We start from the raw sequence: 14,977 nt of genomic DNA on the forward strand, positions 1-14,977 counted from the left end.
GTCCACCTGCTCCCCTTATTCATCACCTCCTGAAGAAGATACTAGACCTCTCGATATACACATATGTAAACTGGTACAGCCCAATCCCTCACTCAGCTAGCAACATCCATTCCCACTGCCTATGTACCCTTTCCTCCACAAACATACTCATGCTATCTTTCACACTGCATTAAGGACAAAATAAACAGAAAACCCTCCCAGGTTTGTCTGCAATGCCACTTCTCAACAATCATTTTCTCGTCCTTTTTCAGTATCTACCATGACAGCTCCTGCAATGTACTGATTGTATATACATGTATATACGTTATTTATGTAGCATTCAGCTCTCTTTTATTAAAAAAGATAGGATCAGACAAGATGCAGCTGTTCACACAGCTGGCTTACAAAAACATTATTTTCTCTGCCTTTTACCATATTAGCACTCCACAACATCTCCAAGTACATCTTACAACCCCTTTTATCTTCCTGCCTTAAACACTGACAGCATTTTTATCAAGGCCTTAACAGCCCTGACCAGTCCCAGCTGGGGCCTCCACACACACCTCTGCCCAGTGCCCCAGGAGCCCTATTTAAGCCTTGCCCAGGGCTACAGTTTTTCTCTGAGCTGGGCTGTCAACAGTATTGTTCTTCAGTTCTATCACAGCTATGGATCCCAATCACCTTTGTGCTGGCTTGAGCTTGGACCTGCCTCCTCGTGGTGAGTTTCTATGATGATCTTGGCTGAACTTGAGCACAGCCGATGGTCCAGCCTTGCTCGGGCACTGCGGGCAGTGGGGACTGGTTGGTGGGATGCCCCTGTTTAGCCTGCTGGCCTCAAGGAGCAGCCAGCACTCGCTCTGCCTTGACAGCCCTGTAGAAAGCACTGTTACCCAATTCTTCTGCTCTGATTAAGATTTGTAGGTCCTATTTTAATAGAGCTGATTAAAAATAAGAAAATTACTCTGGGCAATGAGTAAGCAAAGCAGCCCGATTGCAGTACTTTATTCTTTCTCTGGAAATGGACAGGCTATTTAATATTGAGTTTATAAAGTGACTGGCACAGCAGGACCTATGAGAGGTGCTACCCTAACACAAATAAACACAACTTTGGAGAATCAAAAAAAAAGAAGACCTCATCCCTCATTTACACGAGTTTGAAAGCCATCATTAAGATGTTCTCTAATTAAAAAAAAAAACTAGATCTGCAAATAGGAAAACCTGCGAGTGCTCTGTTATGTGAGCACTCTCTTTATAAGCAAAGCTCTAGCTGGTGGCACTGAGCTGAGCTGTCAACATCAGAGAAAAAACTGTCGCTGTTTTCTTGCATCAGGTGAATGCAGATGAATCACTTTCAAGAGAAGTCATTCTCTGTCTTATTTCATTGTGTGGTTTCATCCAAGCTACACGCAGCTTGAAGATTATCCTGCGCTGAACTTGCTTAGTTTCTAAAATTTGAAATCTGCCAGCCACCAAAATTAGATGCAAAACCAACGTCTTTCCACACAGCAGTGTTTATCAACAAGACACCTCTTTCACTTTTCAACTGGTCATTTGAATAACAGGCATGAGGTTCACTCACAAAAACTATAAGAGAATTTAAAGGTAGGTATTCTGCTTGAGAAATCTGTACAATTTTCTAAGGGCAGATAACATCTACAGCAGCACTGAAGCATGTGCTGCAGAACAAAAAAAAGCAGACTGCTGTAAAAAAGCACGCAACGCAGTAAGCTTTAGTGTTGACTTCATTTAAATTACAATTATATTTTACTTCGTCTTCTTAAAGTCACACATTACAGAAACTGAGTTCACTCTGCCTAGGGAAGTTATGTATTCAGACACATAAATGAGCAAGGATCTATCCCACTTTTAGTTCTGGCATATAGACAAATATCATTGGGATAAAAAAATTATTAGAACAGGGATAGTTGTCTTTCTTTAAAAAAAAAAAAACCAAAACCAACAAGACCCAGAGAATTCACCTTCTAGTCATATTCAGCAAACAATTTTTCCATAAATCCTCAAGAGCTTGGAGATTTCCATGGTATATGATTTGACACAGTTACTACTTTTCTTTGTATAAGGGAAAGGAAGAAAGCCTTGTCTGGCCCTCAGCTCCTAGCGGGTTCCTTCAAAAGACAAGTTCTGAATGTTCCCCATGGTCATTCTTGCCATGAAAGCAGAATTTCGCATTTGCTTGGGGTTAAAAAGTGAAGTCCACCACAAACTGAATTATGAATCCTGCAAGATATACAAATGAATAAAGTAGTAGTAAAACCTTAGCTATGTTTACTAATTTGCTTTAGGCTTCTTTAGAGAAAGAGCATCAGACTGTTGTGTACTTGACTTCTGCTATCGGCACAGCTTTGGTGCCTGAGAGAAAGTTTTGTAAAGAAATGTTCAAAGGTAGTTCCTTTAAAACTGGTTATTTCTGATTGGCTTGAATCTGTTACCACTGCTGAAAACTAACGGCTGTTTTTGGCTTCTTTCATTGAAGTGTGATCAGCTTCAGGAAAGACAAGTCTGGCCTCCGGCACTCACCCAGAGACAAAACCCTGCCCTTCCTGACAGGTTTTTTTAAAAATGTAACTTAGAGCTGTGACCTCTTACACAGTGAGAAGCAGGAATCCCTTCCTTAAATAAACTCTTCCAAAAATTCACACCTGTTTTCCTGGGTCCAGACAAAGCACTAAATGTTAAAAGGAAGTGGCCTGTGCTGCTGCAGCTGGGAACCACTGGGAAGGTGCCCCTGTGGCAGCAACAACTCCAGCAGCAACTTTCAATTTCATTGAAATACGGAGAACCTAATGATAACATTAACATTCTCTTTGAAAAGGCAGTTGCGTCGGGAATGTTTTAATGAGATTATTTCATTTTTTTTCCCCAACTCTTTTAGTTTAAGTTATAAACTTGGCAAGTCCATGGTGATACAGCCCAGAAGTCCAACCATATCCTGGACCACATCAAAAGTGTGGCCAGCCGGGCGAGGAAGGTAGTTCTTCTCCCCCTACTCCTCTCTCATGAGATCCCACCTGGAATAATATCTTTCTGGAATTGCCAACATAAGAAGGACATGGAACTGTTGGAATGGGTCCAGAGGAGGTCGACAAAGATGAGCAGAGGGGTGGAGAACCTCTGCTGTGAGGACAGGCTGAGAGAGTTGAGGTTGTTCAGCCTGGAGAACAGAAGGCTCCTAGGAGACCTTATAGCAACCTTCCAGTACCTGAAGGGGGCTACCAGAAACCCGAGGAGGGACTTTTTACAAGGACATGTAGAGACAGGATGAGGAGGAATGGCTATAAATTGGAAGGGGGAAAATTTAGATTAGACATTAGGAAGAAATTCTTCGTGATGAGAGTGGTGAGGCACTGGCACAGTTTGTCCAGGGAAGCTGTGGATGCTCCATCCCTGGAAGTGTTCAAGGCCAGGTTCAATGGAGCCTCAAGGAGCTTGATCTAGTGGGAGGTGTCCCTGCCTGTGGCGGGAGGTTGGAACTGGATGATTTTATGGTCCTTTCCAACCAAAGCCATTCTATGGTCTTACTCATAAATCCCTGTTAGGCCCTGCTACCAACCAAAGATGTTTTGGTAAGCTTATGTATTGTAGCTCAAGAGAAATTAAGACACCAAAAGAAAACAATTGTCAACTTTGCAATCCAAGGGTTTCAGCAGGTTTAACTCAACAGAGAGAATGTAAAGCCCTTCCCCTCTCATCTCTCCCTCTCACACCTCCTTTCTAGCCAGTAGTTTTTTAGATTTTTTTTTTTTTTGAGGCTGCGCTAGTAACCTGAAGCAAAGCAACACATCCTCCACGCTAGAAAGTCTGGAATGGATTGACAACTAGCATTACAATGACAGGAACAGAAAAACCTTACAAAGAAAATCACTGCACATCAGAATCCAATCTTGCTTTTCCTTGCCCAGAAGACATCAGCATCAGTTATAGTCACAAATTTTATTCCAGAACTGAAATCTAGAGATTTTAAGCTATGCATTTTTATTGCTGAAAAGAAGGCTTGAGTGCAAGCTTGTCATATGTTGAAATAAAACTGTAGTTCCAATTGCAATATGGGACAAAAGTGAACAATGGCAGTGGCTTGCATTGCAAAAGGCAGCAGAATTTAGAACAGATGTACATTGATACTATGACTCTGTAAACAGGTGTAAGTACAAAAAGATACATTATACAAAGAGAAATTAAGAGACAGACAAATTTACTAGGAAAAGTTCCCAAATTTGTGTACCCTGAGCAGAAATTTTAAGGATCATGGTGATGTAACTAAATCAGGAGTTTTGCATACACAGGAGTTAGTGAGGCCTGACTTCCAGTGGGTTTGTCTCACCTGACTGCAAGCTGCAATTGGAGCTTTTTCTGCTCTCAGAGCATTTAATGGTTCTTTACACTCACACCCACCTCCCAAAGCTGAGTTCTGTTATATAACGCAGAAGTTTTCATGCAGGAGACAAACTGGGACTGTTATACTTCACTTCTCATTTATCCAGCTTTTTCACAAGCCTAGAAAAACTTAGTAATCTTAGAGACAAGTTATGCCTCTGTTTATGTTTGGCTGAAGCTCGCCAGTGTGTTATGAATGCACTATCTGATGGCAGTCAGCAAGGCATGACCATAGACCCATTTTCCCCAGGAAATCAGGCTAGGAAGAACAGTAATACAGGGGCCGTATAGTTTCTTTCTGCTTTATTATGTTAAGAGTCCTGTTTATTTTCAATCCTGTGTAGGACTAAGATGTTGGTATTATCCCATTATTGGGATTTGTTACTATATTCTTGTGTATCTTCATCATACAATAGACTATTTAGTCTATTTATGTAGGCAGTGAATCTGAACACTGTTATTAGTCCAAGCTTCTAGCAGGATCTTTTCCTGGAGGTTAAATGGCATCTTTCCAAATTACACCTTGGCAGAGATTTTGGCTGTGCTTAGACCCATGGGATTTCCCTACTTTTGTATTTCTAAGTTATTAAGCAATGATAAAATCTTCATGATATCAAATGTCTTGAATTTTACAATTACTATTCTAGCAGTAAGGTGATAACATAATTCATAATGTCTCTTAAATTTTACTCCCATGTGCCACATTACCTTGCAGCTTCTGTGTCAACAATCTCAAGGCTTTTATATTCTGAGAAGTAGTACTCTGCACATTCTGAATGTGGGGCCTTCCTACAACAGGACAGTGTGTGTATTCTGATACCAGTCCTTACCATAAATGATGTCAGAGAAAATAGTAACGGCTGTAGATATTTTAAGCCTGTTTTCAAAGGTAGGAATAACGCAGTAATATTTATGACTAACTAAAATATCTATATAAGTGGTCAGGTGAGAGTTTTGAGTGTAACAACTTTACAACAAATTTGGAAGATAATTCTAGGTAATACAGGTGACAAGGAATTAAATTTGCAATTCTGGGGTTCAAAAGCCAGTTACTGAAATAACATCCTTCTCCTTCCCCTCCCAAGTGCCCCCTGTGCAAGGCTGAAGCAGATAAAAGATTCTGTGTCTGGAGTTTAAATCTGAAGATACAAATGTTTAAAATAAACTATATCTGATGACATCAGAACAGCAATGTATGATATAATAAACTAATAAATATGAAGCTTCCCTGCTATTAGGTTTATGCATTTCAATGCAGAGACAAAACATGGAGTCTGGAATACCTTGGCCATTAAAGTAAACAGGGGACACATTCAAAACTCAGTTCATTTGTCAGTCTGACAGTAGCTGGAAGACTTCTGCATGCAAAATATATGAGCATCTGGCTATCAAGAATATTTAAGACCTTACATATTGATCTCTTTCATCTGCCTAAATTAATTCAAGTTGTTAAGATGACAAAAAATGGTGATTAAAGATCCTGTGCCTATAAAACTCAAACCTGAATGAACAGTAAGGAGAAGACCATACAAATGCTACTAAACAAAGCCAGCAACAGACTTCACAAATAACCACTCGAAAACCTAGAAAGACCAGAAGCTTGACTACCAGAAATGGAGGACCGTATGGCTTATTAAAAAAAAGAGACAGGGAGAAAACATATTTTGTGACTTTGCCAAGAACTTTAAAGAGAAAATAATTTTCAAGGGCAGATAAGGAACTAAAAAATAGGAAAATGTGTTTGTGATTCTACTTTATCTTTTTTAGAAAACAGCTTAGGACACAATTTTAATTACAAGTATAAGCTAGGTGTAACATCTCTAATAAAGACTTATAGTCTCTGCAAAACCTCAGGTTTCACATACTGAATTCCTGCAAAAGGTTCATTTAAGTTAGAAAATCGAAGGCTTCACAGCATAAATGGCCATATATTGCTACACTAACTAGGTGAGTTAAAGATACAAGCTTTATCTTACCTTTATTTATGCATTTTTAAGAGAGTAGGACCAAATCAAGTCCCCAGCACCTACTTCGATTCACCTAGAAACAATTCAACTATAGCAAGGACATTATCTTTATCCTGTACCTTTCTTCCCTTTTTAGTACTAGCATAGAAATGAGATGTAAATAGAAATAGCTATTATTCTATGACAGGAACAAAAAGATGACATTAGAGGAGAAGCTGTTCACACTAGAAGTCAGACTAAATTAAGTCTTGACCCTGTATCACACTGTGATGCTATCAGAATCTGGCTTCATGCCAATTAGGCTCAATCTCAGGTCTACAATCTAAATTCAGCTATTAAAAACACACTTACCTATAGAAAAGAGGGAAAGCAACACACAATTATTGATAAACTTCCTAAGTTTACAGAAAAGTAATAAAGCATTATTTTAGAAGATGAAATTAAGTCTGAATAATACATAACTTTAAAAAAAAATCAATAAAAATCAGCAGCAATTTCCAGTCAAAGATGTAATTCCACCTAGACTTTCTAAGGTCATGCTAGTGTAATTACCACAATGAGACTTATTATTAATTTTGGGGCTCTGCCTGGGTGCAGTGAGGACTGAGAGAATGAGCTAAAAGAGGAGAGAATTGTTCATCTAAAATCATTGGACTCAAAAGTATTAAAGTATGGTAGAGCAGCACTGCAAACAGAACGTGTAGTTTCAAACAACACACATGCTTATTTATTAGATCACAACCATCTGTGGAAAGATTCCATCTCCTTTTTCCTGACTACACCTTCAACAAAGCAGACTAGTAAAGCTCTGTACTGACGAAAGTTGTTTCTATGCCAGTACAGCTGCAAAGTGTATTTTGTAGCCACCAAATGTGAATCTAGTCTTCTCCCATCGTGATTCAAGGTTCAGAGAAAAACTTAAGAAGAGACAACATCTCAAAGAAAAAGCTTCATTAGAGAGGTCAGGATATCATTTAGGCAAGATTCCTAACCTCAGAAGACCACAGAAGTTCAATCTGTGTGCTAAACATCCTGTACATCTTCTTTATAGCAACTATTACAAATGGGAAGACTATCATAGACTATCTTAAGGCTTCGTTTTCAACCATTCTAACTCTTATAAGTGAGTTAATAAAGGAAAGAAAAATTTGAGAAAGAAACCAGATTGAAGTTGAAAATTACTGATTAGCAGAAAAAAAAAATGTTAAGAAATTTCAGTGAAACCTTCTGGTTTCCTAACTCTTTAGCCATTGTCAGAAAACAAAATTAAACCAAACCCCTTGTCCCTAAGGTTCAAGAAATCTTAAAAAATTTGTCTTTGAGCATTCAGAGGCTCTGTGATGATACATTTACTTACTTCAGTTGAGGAAATTTTAAGTTTTCATGCTTTATTTCTGTAATTTAAAAAAAAAACCTCATTAAAGTTTAAGCACAAATGTATAAGTGCATTTTCACCACTCTGAAGTGCTCTTGCTGAAAACAGTTTGTAAATGAGTTCTAAGAAGGATTATTTGATAATAAGGGAAAAACCTAGCTGAACAGTTTTAAAAAGTTTAACTTCATTAAAGGTTGAAATGGCATGTACGCATCCAGTATGGGAACGGTAAACTGGCCCTCAGCCTTAGAATTACTGCCAACTCTAAAGAAAAACTGGATTCAAATAACATAAGCTTTAATTTCCTGGATAAGAAAAGGCAAGGCATGGTTTCATAAAGCTGAATTAAAACAAAAACAATGGACAAGAAGATCTGAGAATATTACCAAGACATAGGCAGCAGCAGAGACCCAAAAATCTATTCCTTGGAAGTTCTAAGAAAAGATGTTTTATTCAGAAGGGCAATATCGCTATGCCTTTTTAGCCTGATCTCTTCTCATCTTGTGTGGGCTTATAAATCTTTAGCAGCAAATCCTTTAGGACTTTTGCCAGACATTAATTTTCATATGCTCTTAGCTTGAGTGTGCTGACAAGAGTTTGGCGGTAAAGCAAACGTGCACCTGAAAAGTCTTTGTAAGTAATGCAGTAACAATTCTAATGACTTTGTGGAAGGTCAGATCACCCGCTGTGTCATCAAGGTTACAGAAGATGATAAGCATAAGAAGGGGAAAAAAATAATCACTATTTTAAGAAAAAGGATAGTTTGGGTTCTGCCACAACCCCTGCCTCCCCCAGCATAAATTTGGAAATCTGCCCTGAAACACACTGTCTCATCTACATCCAGAGAGACCAGAAGGACATATGGTTAGTGAAGTATCTACTCTGTGTGTGCCACTCCTGGTTCACTCATTCTAGGACTGGTGCGGAAAAACACAGGACATGTGCTGTTTCATCTCAGGCAGGATTGTTTCTGAATACAAAGAATTCATGGTGCTGGTTGATCAAGTTTAGAAAGGCTTTTCTTTCAGTGGCTACTCACTTGCTTGTCTTATAAGGATCCTTATAATTAGCATCTTTATTATAAAGGGTTTAGATGTTATATATACAAAGGAAAGGTGAACATAAACAATACAAATCTGCAACTGGTGCTTGTGTTACTGTCATCTTGTGCATTGACATGAGAAGGACTTCAGTTACAGCAAAGCCCCTAGAGACACTAGATGGGTTTTAATATTCCTTTTCCATTTGGTTGAGTAAAAGCTTCTAATACAGAAATGAATGACTTACTGCACCTGCAAAACAGCACCTATCTTTTGGAAGAAGACAATCTTGATTGTAGATGGCTGTAAGAGCAAAATCTTCAGTGGGAGGAGAAGACAAAAATGTGCAAACTGAAATTGCTACAAGGGAGACACAGCAGTTCTTCTGCAACAGGGACAGCAGTATGCAATGAGAATGAGTCATTATGATGCAGCTCTGCAATTCAGACAATTCAAAGCCACTCTGGATGTCAGACCACCAACATATTTTTGCACTGTGTGAATCCACCCAAAGACAAAAAGTAATCTCCAGCTCTTAATAGATTCCCACATCTCTAACAACTTTCTTATAAGCTTTTTTTCTCTTCATCTTTCCACCCTCAAATTTGTTACCGTAAATCTGGTTTTAGCCAACTTTTGATCCTCAGTAAAGTGAGTGTACTGTTTCAGGCCATTCTTTATCAGCAAAGACAGAGGTAACACATAGCCAAATAGAACCTTAAGCAATTTGGACAAATATCCTAAACAAGACTCAAGACTAGATAAAAAAAGGAATGTTTTGCCTTCAATAATTTTTTCATTCATAAAATTCAACAAGAAAAGGTCTTCCTCTGAGATGGAACATAAGCCTAAAGCAACTCCTTTTCTTTCAGGTAAAACAGTTTAGGATAGTATGAATATTCTCCCTACTCTCACGTTCAAAGCATGGTCACAGTGCCCTGTAGTTCATTTTGTGGTAGAACATAAATTAACACGCAGACATGGACTAAGCCCTTAGTATATCCTGACTTGTCCTTATTAATAATTGCTACAATCAGCCTTTGAACAGAATGGATGCAAAATATATCAGCACAGTTCAGGCACGTAACGATGTAAAAAGTGATTTATCACCATGTGCATTTCTAGTCTGCTCTCTAGTCATAAACCTAGCAGAGTGTTTCTTAACCTACAACAGTGGAAAGAATTTCCCACAGCAACAAAAGTAAAGTATAATTCTGCAACTGAGAAGAACAGATGGAAAACTTATGGGAACTTATCTTTACCCTCCTAGCCACAGGAAACCTTGAAGGGGACTGGAGTATAACAGATAGCATTCACCTTACTATAGGACCTGAAAGACTGTACATAAGGTATATACGTCAATGAAAGTCAAATCCTGATCCTCTCGATATCAAGAATTATTCTTGTGGAAAGCAAGAGATTGTGAATGATACCAACAGTTTTCCTGATGTTTATGTAGTCTAATGATTAACAACTGTGCAAAATGAATGAAAAAGCTTGAGTGCATCATGGGTGCTGGCAGTACACAGAAAATATGTGAGATCTGAAGAATCATCTTGTCACCTTTGGAGAATGTAAAATATGAGATGCTTTCCTCCAGCGCTCTGGAAGCCTGCTCAGAACAGGTCAGAGTTTCTCCTTTGGGCAGCCAGAAGTAAAGAGCTCAGCAGAAGCAGTCATGAAGGACAGGAAAATGAGTCATCCTAGTCCACTGTTAATGATCTCATCAATCCTTCACTGTGTCAAATTATAAATACATAGTAAATATTGGCAAGCATTTTGAGGCAGGTTTTGAAAGAGAACATTTATCTTGGTATTTTTCTTCCTAGGACATAAAACCCTCAAAGCAGCTAGTAGTTTTAAAGATTTAGGGAGAATCTCATTATGGAGAGTATGAAAATCTGTTTTAGTGAAGATACTAGGTTGCTAAAGGTCAGTCAGACCTATTGGTGAATATTCTCTCTCTGTCCACTTCCATCCACTATACTCTAGTTAATTATTTTGCTAGAACCTTCTCTGCAACTTCTAACATTTGCAGTCACTTTTGCCTAGCTCAGACTTTGGAGGACCAACAGCCTCCTCAGTGATGCCATTCAAAATCACACCTGAAAATACTGTAAAAAAACCCCCAAACTTCTCATAAATATTGCACAAGGGATTATCTAGATTAAATTTACTATATCAATTAAATTTCCGCCATTTCCAGAACTCGAGGCCTCCTGCCTTAAGACATGGTCCTCATACACTCTTTATTCCTCTGTTATCACACAGCAAAACTATGCTGAACTTTTCAAACTGAGATGGCAAAAAAAGTGCTTCTTCGACATAGAGGGCACGACACCCCCAGTCACTAAATACCTCCTCATTCAAAACATATGTATCAGAGAAAAGAGAAGAAAGCACAGAAACAATTATTTTTGTGCCCTTGTTTAAAAATAAAAGATAAAGTGCACCTACTTTGTCCCCAGGTCCAAACTGAGGGATGTTTTCCAAATAGAAAATGTGAAACTACATATTTGTGCTATTCAGCAAAGCTGTAAGCAACTGAAAGTATTTTGGGATAGTACACGTCTCATCAGGCAGAATGTTGCTGTCTCTCATTGTAACTTACCACAGAGCACTTAAGCTAATACCACTATTAAATGTAAATCCTTCACACTTACTAGTTGGAAGAATCATATTGGAAGGTACACTGTACCAAAGAGTTTGGTGACTGTTCTGTATATCTACAGCAATTTTGGACTACAATATGCATTATTGCTTTATTGCATTAGAATCTAATTTCAGAATCTAAGACAGAAAACTGAAGAGGACTGCTTATTACATTGTATTTATAAAAAATAGTAACAAAACCATTTCAGGTATTTTCCTGCTTATTCACATGGAATATTCTGTAATGAAAACAACCCCCTTCCCCCCTTCCACGCACAGTTCTCAATGAATCTTACATTATGAAACAGGAGTGACAGATCATCCTCATTCTCTAAGTCCCATGCCAAAACTTACTGAAGTCTAAAGTCACAGAGATACTTCAGACTTCGGAGGCTCAACATAAAAAGCAACATTATAAGTGATTTTCAAGAACAATTGGAACTGATTACCCAAGAGCTGCACCATTCCATGGTGAGACATGATATGCTAGGAATTCAGCTAAGTTCTCAGAATACGCAACTTGTTGGCCCATTGTCATTTACTGCCCATCATGCTCAGTGTTCCTGTGAAACCTATCAGCCTCATGCCAGCACAGTCTCACAGTGATGACACAGTAGAAGAACGGTAGCCACCCTGGTCCGCTTGTGACACACGGGCATGATGAGAACCAGAACTATGCGTTCTTTTATTAAAATGTGCCATAATCTCAAAAATACATTTCTGCATACAGGTCATCGTGCACTTATCACACTCTATGTTCAAAAATATAATCTCGTTACCAAATACCCAAAAGAGATGAAAGTTGTCATGTAGCTTTAATGCAAGATTCTATCTGTTCCAGCTAAAATTTCTGTTTGAAGTAGTGTGATTGGAACCGATTTCGTCCAGCTTTCTTTGTCCAGGCCAGCAAAGAGAATCCAGTGAATGAAAGCCCTTTAATATTAAAAACAAAAAAATCAAATCTTTCTCTTTCTTTTTGAAGATAGCAAAGTTGTAGCAAAGCAGGACAGACAATGTTGCTGTAAATAAAACTAGCAATCATTGTGAGATAGTGATTATTTGCGAGCTCATTTCAGAAGGCATTAAACCCTTTCCAAAGTCAGGCATGCTATGACATGCTTATTTAATTAAAGAGTAATTTCTGAATTCTACTTTTGTTTGACTGTAAATTAAATTATTTTCACATAAGCTTTGGTTTCTTTGTCTGAAAACTCACAGATGTAGTTCAGGCAGAGCAAATTTCTGCTAATTAACCAGGCAAGAATTAGTTTATAAAAGTTCAGATGAGGCAAGTTCTGATGAGACAGAATGGAGAAAAATTAAGGAACAAAGAAATATTTGCTAAATGAACAGCAAATATATATCCACTGACATCAGGAAAGACAATAGTAAATGAATGGCTAGATTTAAGAAAAACTAATCTATTAAGAGTGGGAAGATTGCACCCCTAATCTTACAATTTTGTTTTACAGACAGATTATATATTTACTCCAGACCTACTCCATCTTCATCTCGTTATTTACTGACCTTGGGTACCATACAAGAAAAGATTAAGTAATAAAAAAGATAACATTTTCTAAACAATCAGTGAAGATTAATGTCAGCACTTTTAAGAGTGTCACCACAGTACCAGAGAAGAGCTAACCAGCGTTATTTGCTACTAGCCATGTTCTTTGTTGTACATTCTCAAAGAGTGGCTTCAATTACTTTCTTTTCCTATATTAAGAGTACCCTACACTGTCTCTCCCTCCTATTGCTATATAAAGGTGTTACTAAAGGAAAAGAAGAATTTCCTAGCCCCTATTGTTTTATATTTTTCCTATCTGTATCTAGACAGGTGCTGAAATGAACACAGGAACAGATCAAGGCACAGTTCTCATGTCCTATTAAATCTCAATAAGCCAATTCAACCGCATGTCTGTGTCTGAACCACCTCTAGGCAGGCAGGCATCTGGACTACCTATTCAAAAGATATCCTGCCTGGTAACTAACCATACTTCATGCTTTCTCTCTTATCTACCTCAAACCTTAGGGAGGTGATTCTGCCCCTCTATTCCTCTCTTGCGAAACCTCATCTGGAGTATGATATCCAGTTCTGGAATCCTCAACATAAGAAGGATATGGAACTGTTGGAATGGGTCCAGAGGAGGGCTACAAAGATGATCAGAGGGCTGGAGCACCTCCCATACGAGGACAGGCTGAGAGAGTTTGGCTTGTTCAGCCTGGAGAAGAGAAGCGACTTTCCAGTACCTGAAAGGGGCTACAGGAAAGCTGGAGAGGGACTTTTTACAAGGGCAGGTAGTGATAGGACTAGGGGCAATGGGTATAAACTGGAGAGGGTCAGATTTAGACTAGGCATAAGGAGGAACTTCTTCATCATGAGAGTGGTGGGGCACTGGCACAGGTTGCCCAAGGAGGCTGTGGCTGCCCCACCCCTGGAGGTGTTCAAGGCCAGGTTGGATGGGGCCTTGGGCAGCCTGATCTAGTGGGATGTTCCTACCTATGTCAGGGAGGTTGGAACTGGATGATCTTTACGGTCCCTTCTAACCCAAACCATTCTATGATTCTATGAAACCTGAAACACCACTTTTTCTCATCCGTGCAGCTGAAAAATTGGTTTTACATGTTCTAACTTCCTGAACCTGTGCAAACGTTGCCTGAGAGAAAACATGAACACACTGTCCACTGAGGAAAGTGAGTAGGTATGGACAGATGGAAGCTCCCTAGGAATGAGCTGGACTGGAGCACAAGTCTCATGAGAAGCGGCTGAGGCAACTGGAGTGGTTTAGCCTGGAGAAGAGGAGGCTGAGGGGAGATGGCATCACTGCCTACGACTGCATGAAAGGAGGTTGTAGCGAGGTGGGTGTTGGTCTCTTCTCCCAAACAGAATCATAGAATCATCAGGTTGGAAAAGACCTCTTGGATCATTGAGTCCAACCATTCCTATCTGCCACTAAACCATGTCCCTGAGCACCTCGTCCACCTGTCTTTTAAACACCTCCAGGGGTGGTGACTCCACCCCCTCCCTGGGCAGCTTCTGCCAGTGACCAATTTCTTTGAACAATTTTTTCCTGATGTCCAGTTTGAACCTCCCCTGGCGGAGCTTGAGGCCATTTTCCCTTGTCCTGTCCCCTGTCACCTGGGAGAAGAGCCCAGCTCCCTCCTCTCTACAGCCTCCTTTCAGGTATTTGTAGAGAGCAATGAGGTCTCCCCTCAGCCTCCTCAAAGTTGAGCAACTGCAGTTCCCTCAAGGGATAAGACAAGGAGGGAACAGCCTCAAGTTGCACCAGGGCATGTTTTTGTCGGATATTAGAAAAAAATTCTTTACGGATGGAGTGCTGAATCCCTGGCAGAGGCTGCCCAGAGAGGTGGTGGAGTCACCGTCCATAGAGGTGTGGGAAAAGCGCGCAGACGTGGCACTTGGGAACATGGTTTAGCAGGTGCGGTGCTCTTGGGCTGGCGGCTGGACTGGATGTGCTTACACATCTCTTCCTACCCTAACAACTCCATAACTCCATAACAACTCCTTGAAGCTCAGCGCAACCCTGGCGCGGAGGTGAAGAGATTACGAG

The sequence above is a fragment of the Cuculus canorus genome, chromosome 3 (assembly GCF_017976375.1).
Source record: "Cuculus canorus isolate bCucCan1 chromosome 3, bCucCan1.pri, whole genome shotgun sequence".
Lineage (NCBI taxonomy): Eukaryota > Metazoa > Chordata > Aves > Cuculiformes > Cuculidae > Cuculus > Cuculus canorus.